Below are 7863 nucleotides of genomic sequence, written 5' to 3' on the forward strand. Positions count from 1 at the left end.
ATCATTTTCCGGTACTGACCCTGATTCTACCAATTTTCGGTCATCGTTCGGAAAGTTTTTGGGTACTCGGACGGATTCTACCTTTTCCCGGTACTCGCCCGGATTCTATCATTTTCCGGTACTGACCCTGATTCTACCAATTTTCGGTCATCGTTCGGAAAGTTTTTGGGTACTCGGACGGATTCTACCTTTTCCCGGTACTCGCCCGGATTCTATCATTTTCCGGTACTGACCCTGATTCTACCAATTTTCGGTCATCGTTCGGAAAGTTTTTGGGTACTCGGACGGATTCTACCTTTTCCCGGTACTCGCCCGGATTCTATCATTTTCCGGTACTGACCCTGATTCTACCAATTTTCGGCCCTCGTTCGGAAAGTTTTATGGTACTCGGAAGGATTCTACCTTTTCCCGGTACTCGCCCGGATTCTATCATTTTCCGGTACTGACCCTGATTCTACCAATTTTCGGCCCTCGTTCGGAAAGTTTTATGGTACTCGGACGGATTCTACATTTTCCCGGTACTCGCCCGGATTCTATCATTATCCGGTACTGTCCCCGATTCTACCAATTTTCGGTTCTCGTTCAGAAAGTTTTTGGGTACTCGGACGGATTCTACATTTTCCCGGTACTCGCCCGGATTCTATCATTTTCCGGTACTGACCCTGATTCTGCCAATTTTCGGTTCTCGTTCGGAAAGTTTTTGGGTACTCGGACGGATTCTACCTTTTCCCGGTACTCGCCCGGATTCTATCATTTTCGGGCACTGACCCTGATTCTACCAATTTTCGGTCCTCGTTCGGAAAGTTTTTGGGTACTCGGACGAATTCTACCTTTTCTCGGTACTCGCCCGGATTCTATCATTTTCCGGTACTGACCCTGATTCTACCAATTTTCGGTTATCGTTCGGACAGATTTTGGGTACTCGGACGGATTCTACCTTTTCCCGGTGCTCGCCCGGATTCTATCATTTTCCGGTACTGAACCTGATTCTACCAATTTTCGATCGTCGTTCGGACAGTTTTTAGGTACTCGGACGGATTCTACCTTTTCCCGGTACTCTCCCGGATTCTATCATTTTCCGGTACTGACCCTGATTCTACCAATTTTCGGTCATCGTTCGGAAAGTTTTTGGGTACTCGGACGGATTCTACCTTTTCCCGGTACTCGCCCGGATTCTATCATTTTCGGGCACTGACCCTGATTCTACCAATTTTCGGTCCTCGTTCGGAAAGTTTTATGGTACTCGGAAGGATTCTACCTTTTCCCGGTACTCGCCCGGATTCTATCATTTTCCTGTACTGACCCTGATTCTACCAATTTTCGGCCCTCGTTCGGAAAGTTTTATGGTACTCGGACGGATTCTACATTTTCCCGGTACTCGCCCGGATTCTATCATTATCCGGTACTGTCCCCGATTCTACCAATTTTCGGTTCTCGTTCAGAAAGTTTTTGGGTACTCGGACGGATTCTACATTTTCCCGGTACTCGCCCGGATTCTATCATTTTCGGGCACTGACCCTGATTCTACCAATTTTCGGTCCTCGTTCGAAAAGATTTTGGGTACTCGGACGGATTCTACCTTTTCCCGGTACTCGCCCGGATTCTATCATTTTCCGGTACTGACCCTGATTCTACCAATTTTCGGTCATCGTTCGGAAAGTTTTTGGGTACTCGGACGGATTCTACCTTTTCCCGGTACTCGCCCGGATTCTATCATTTTCCGGTACTGACCCTGATTCTACCAATTTTCGGTCATCGTTCGGAAAGTTTTTGGGTACTCGGACGGATTCTACCTTTTCCCGGTACTCGCCCGGATTCTATCATTTTCCGGTACTGACCCTGATTCTACCAATTTTCGGTCATCGTTCGGAAAGTTTTTGGGTACTCGGACGGATTCTACCTTTTCCCGGTACTCGCCCGGATTCTATCATTTTCCGGTACTGACCCTGATTCTACCAATTTTCGGTCATCGTTCGGACAGTTTTTGGGTACTCGGACGGATTCTACCTTTTCTCGGTACTCGCCCGGATTCTATCATTTTCCGGTACTGTCCCTGATTCTAATAATTTTAGGTTCTCGTTCGAACAGTTTTTGGGTACTCGGACGGATTCTACATTTTCCCGGTACTCGTCCGGATTCTATCATTTTCCGGTACTGACCCTGATTCTACCAATTTTCTGTCATCGTTCGGAAAGCTTTTGGGTACTCGGACGGATTCAACCTTTTCCCGGTACTCGCCCGGATTCTATCATTTTCGGGCACTGACCCTGATTCTACCAATTTTCGGTCCTCGTTCGGAAAGTTTTTGGGTACTCGGACGGATTCTTCCTTTTCCCGGTACTCGCCCGGATTCTATCATTTTCGGGCACTGAACCTGATTCTACCAATTTTCGGTCCTCGTTCGAAAAGTTTTTGGGTACTCGGACGGATTCTACCTTTTCCCGGTACTCGCCCGGATTCTATCATTTTCGGGCACCGACCCTGATTCTACCAATTTTCGGTCCTCGTTCGGAAAGTTTTATGGTACTCGGAAGGATTCTACCTTTTCCCGGTACTCGCCCGGATTCTATCATTTTCCTGTACTGACCCTGATTCTACCAATTTTCGGCCCTCGTTCGGAAAGTTTTATGGTACTCGGACGGATTCTACATTTTCCCGGTACTCGCCCGGATTCTATCATTATCCGGTACTGTCCCCGATTCTACCAATTTTCGGTTCTCGTTCAGAAAGTTTTTGGGTACTCGGACGGATTCTACATTTTCCCGGTACTCGCCCGGATTCTATCATTTTCGGGCACTGACCCTGATTCTACCAATTTTCGGTCCTCGTTCGAAAAGATTTTGGGTACTCGGACGGATTCTACCTTTTCCCGGTACTCGCCCGGATTCTATCATTTTCCGGTACTGACCCTGATTCTACCAATTTTCGGTCATCGTTCGGAAAGTTTTTGGGTACTCGGACGGATTCTACCTTTTCCCGGTACTCGCCCGGATTCTATCATTTTCCGGTACTGACCCTGATTCTACCAATTTTCGGTCATCGTTCGGAAAGTTTTTGGGTACTCGGACGGATTCTACCTTTTCCCGGTACTCGCCCGGATTCTATCATTTTCCGGTACTGACCCTGATTCTACCAATTTTCGGTCATCGTTCGGACAGTTTTTGGGTACTCGGACGGATTCTACCTTTTCTCGGTACTCGCCCGGATTCTATCATTTTCCGGTACTGTCCCTGATTCTAATAATTTTAGGTTCTCGTTCGAACAGTTTTTGGGTACTCGGACGGATTCTACATTTTCCCGGTACTCGTCCGGATTCTATCATTTTCCGGTACTGACCCTGATTCTACCAATTTTCTGTCATCGTTCGGAAAGCTTTTGGGTACTCGGACGGATTCAACCTTTTCCCGGTACTCGCCCGGATTCTATCATTTTCGGGCACTGACCCTGATTCTACCAATTTTCGGTCCTCGTTCGGAAAGTTTTTGGGTACTCGGACGGATTCTTCCTTTTCCCGGTACTCGCCCGGATTCTATCATTTTCCTGTACTGACCCTGATTCTACCAATTTTCGGTCATCGTTCGGAAAGTTTTTGGGTACTCGGACGGATTCTACCTTTTCCCGGTACTCGCCCGGATTCTATCATTTTCCGGTACTGACCCTGATTCTACCAATTTTCGGTCATCGTTCGGAAAGTTTTTGGGTACTCGGACGGATTCTACCTTTTCCCGGTACTCGCCCGGATTCTATCATTTTCGGGCACTGACCCTGATTCTACCAATTTTCGGCCCTCGTTCGGAAAGTTTTATGGTACTCGGACGGATTCTACCTTTTCCCGGTACTCGCCCGGATTCTATCATTTTCCCGTACTGACCCTGATTCTACCAATTTTCGGCCCTCGTTCGGAAAGTTTTATGGTACTCGGACGGATTCTACATTTTCCCGGTACTCGCCCGGATTCTATCATTATCCGGTACTGTCCCCGATTCTACCAATTTTCGGTTCTCGTTCAGAAAGTCTTTGGGTACTCGGACGGATTCTACATTTTCCCGGTACTCGCCCGGATTCTATCATTTTCCGGTACTGACCCTGATTCTGCCAATTTTCGGTTCTCGTTCGGAAAATTTTTGGGTACTCGGACGGATTCTACCTTTTCCCGGTACTCGCCCGGATTCTATCATTTTCGGGCACTGACCCTGATTCTAACAATTTTCGGTCCTCGTTCGGAAAGTTTTTGGGTACTCGGACGGATTCTACCTTTTCCCGGTACTCGCCCGGATTCTATCATTTTCCGGTACTGACCCTGATTCTACCAATTTTCGGTCATCGTTCGGACAGTTTTTGGGTACTCGGACGGATTCTACCCTTTCTCGGTACTCGCCCGGATTCTATCATTTTCCGGTACTGTCCCTGATTCTAATAATTTTAGGTTCTCGTTCGAACAGTTTTTGGGTACTCGGACGGATTCTACATTTTCCCGGTACTCGTCCGGATTCTATCATTTTCCGGTACTGAGCCTGATTCTACCAATTTTCGGTCATCGTTCGGAAACTTTTTGGGTACTCGGACGGATTCTACCTTTTCCCGGTACTCGCCCGGATTCTATCATTTTCGGGCACTGACCCTGATTCTACCAATTTTCGGTCCTCGTTCGGAAAGTTTTTGGGTACTCGGACGGATTCTACCTTTTCCCGGTACTCGCCCGGATTCTATCATTTTCCGGTACTGACCCTGATTCTACCAATTTTCGGTCATCGTTCGGACAGTTTTTGGGTACTCGGACGGATTCTACCCTTTCTCGGTACTCGCCCGGATTCTATCATTTTCCGGTACTGTCCCTGATTCTAATAATTTTAGGTTCTCGTTCGAACAGTTTTTGGGTACTCGGACGGATTCTACATTTTCCCGGTACTCGTCCGGATTCTATCATTTTCCGGTACTGAGCCTGATTCTACCAATTTTCGGTCATCGTTCGGAAACTTTTTGGGTACTCGGACGGATTCTACCTTTTCCCGGTACTCGCCCGGATTCTATCATTTTCGGGCACTGACCCTGATTCTACCAATTTTCGGTCCTCGTTCGGAAAGTTTTTGGGTACTCGGACGGATTCTTCCTTTTCCCGGTACTCGCCCGGATTCTATCATTTTCCTGTACTGACCCTAATTCTACCAATTTTCGGTCATCGTTCGGACAGTTTTTGGGTACTCGGAGGGATTCTACCTTTTCCCGGTACTTGCCCGGATTCTATGATTTTCCGGTACTGGCCCTGATTCTACCAATTTTCGATCGTCGTTCGGAATGTTTTTGGGTACTCGGACGGATTCTACATTTTCCCGGTACTCGCCCGGATTCTATCATTTCCGGTACTGACCCTGATTCTGCCAATTTTCGGTTCTCGTTCGGAAAGTTTTTGGGTACTCGGACGGATTCTACCTTTTCCCGGTACTCGCCCGGATTCTATCATTTTCGGGCACTGACCCTGATTCTACCAATTTTCGGTCCTCGTTCGGAAAGTTTTTGGGTACTCGGACGAATTCTACCTTTTCCCGGTACTCGCCCGGATTCTATCATTTTCCTGTACTGACCCTGATTCTACCAATTTTCGGCCCTCGTTCGGAAAGTTTTATGGTACTCGGACGGATTCTACATTTTCCCGGTACTCGCCCGGATTCTATCATTATCCGGTACTGTCCCCGATTCTACCAATTTTCGGTTCTCGTTCAGAAAGTTTTTGGGTACTCGGACGGATTCTACATTTTCCCGGTACTCGCCCGGATTCTATCATTTTCCGGTACTGACCCTGATTCTGCCAATTTTCGGTTCTCGTTCGGAAAGTTTTTGGGTACTCGGACGGATTCTACCTTTTCCCGGTACTCGCCCGAATTCTATCATTTTCGGGCACTGACCCTGATTCTACCAATTTTCGGTCCTCGTTCGGAAAGTTTTTGGGTACTCGGAAGGATTCTACCTTTTCCCGGTACTCGCCCGGATTCTATCATTTTCCGGTACTGACCCGGATTCTACCAATTTTCGGCCCTCGTTCGGAAAGTTTTATGGTACTCGGACGGATTCTACATTTTCCCGGTACTCGCCCGGATTCTATCATTATCCGGTACTGTCCCCGATTCTACCAATTTTCGGTTCTCGTTCAGAAAGTCTTTGGGTACTCGGACGGATTCTACATTTTCCCGGTACTCGCCCGGATTCTATCATTTTCCGGTACTGACCCTGATTCTGCCAATTTTCGGTTCTCGTTCGGAAAGTTTTTGGGTACTCGGACGGATTCTACCTTTTCCCGGTACTCGCCCGGATTCTATCATTTTCGGGCACTGACCCTGATTCTACCAATTTTCGGTCCTCGTTCGGAAAGTTTTTGGGTACTCGGACGGATTCTACCTTTTCCCGGTACTCGCCCGGATTCTATCATTTTCCGGTACTGACCCTGATTCTACCAATTTTCGGTTATTGTTCGGACAGATTTTGGGTACTCGGACGGATTCTACCTTTTCCCGGTGCTCGCCCGGATTCTATCATTTTCCGGTACTGAACCTGATTCTACCAATTTTCGATCGTCGTTCGGACAGTTTTTAGGTACTCGGACGGATTCTATCTTTTCCCGGTACTCTCCCGGAGTCTATCATTTTCCGGTACTGACCCTGATTCTACCAATTTTCGGTCATCGTTCGGAAAGTTTTTGGGTACTCGGACGGATTCTACCTTTTCCCGGTACTCGCCCGGATTCTATCATTTTCGGGCACTGACCCTGATTCTACCAATTTTCGGTCCTCGTTCGGAAAGTTTTATGGTACTCGGAAGGATTCTACCTTTTCCCGGTACTCGCCCGGATTCTATCATTTTCCTGTACTGACCCTGATTCTACCAATTTTCGGCCCTCGTTCGGAAAGTTTTATGGTACTCGGACGGATTCTACATTTTCCCGGTACTCGCCCGGATTCTATCATTATCCGGTACTGTCCCCGATTCTACCAATTTTCGGTTCTCGTTCAGAAAGTTTTTGGGTACTCGGACGGATTCTACATTTTCCCGGTACTCGCCCGGATTCTATCATTTTCGGGCACTGACCCTGATTCTACCAATTTTCGGTCCTCGTTCGAAAAGATTTTGGGTACTCGGACGGATTCTACCTTTTCCCGGTACTCGCCCGGATTCTATCATTTTCCGGTACTGACCCTGATTCTACCAATTTTCGGTCATCGTTCGGAAAGTTTTTGGGTACTCGGACGGATTCTACCTTTTCCCGGTACTCGCCCGGATTCTATCATTTTCCGGTACTGACCCTGATTCTACCAATTTTCGGTCATCGTTCGGAAAGTTTTTGGGTACTCGGACGGATTCTACCTTTTCCCGGTACTCGCCCGGATTCTATCATTTTCCGGTACTGACCCTGATTCTACCAATTTTCGGTCATCGTTCGGAAAGTTTTTGGGTACTCGGACGGATTCTACCTTTTCCCGGTACTCGCCCGGATTCTATCATTTTCCGGTACTGACCCTGATTCTACCAATTTTCGGTCATCGTTCGGACAGTTTTTGGGTACTCGGACGGATTCTACCTTTTCTCGGTACTCGCCCGGATTCTATCATTTTCCGGTACTGTCCCTGATTCTAATAATTTTAGGTTCTCGTTCGAACAGTTTTTGGGTACTCGGACGGATTCTACATTTTCCCGGTACTCGTCCGGATTCTATCATTTTCCGGTACTGACCCTGATTCTACCAATTTTCGGTCATCGTTCGGAAAGCTTTTGGGTACTCGGACGGATTCAACCTTTTCCCGGTACTCGCCCGGATTCTATCATTTTCGGGCACTGACCCTGATTCTACCAATTTTCGGTCCTCGTTCGGAA

This window comes from Vitis vinifera, chromosome 1, assembly GCF_030704535.1.
Source record: "Vitis vinifera cultivar Pinot Noir 40024 chromosome 1, ASM3070453v1".
Lineage (NCBI taxonomy): Eukaryota > Viridiplantae > Streptophyta > Magnoliopsida > Vitales > Vitaceae > Vitis > Vitis vinifera.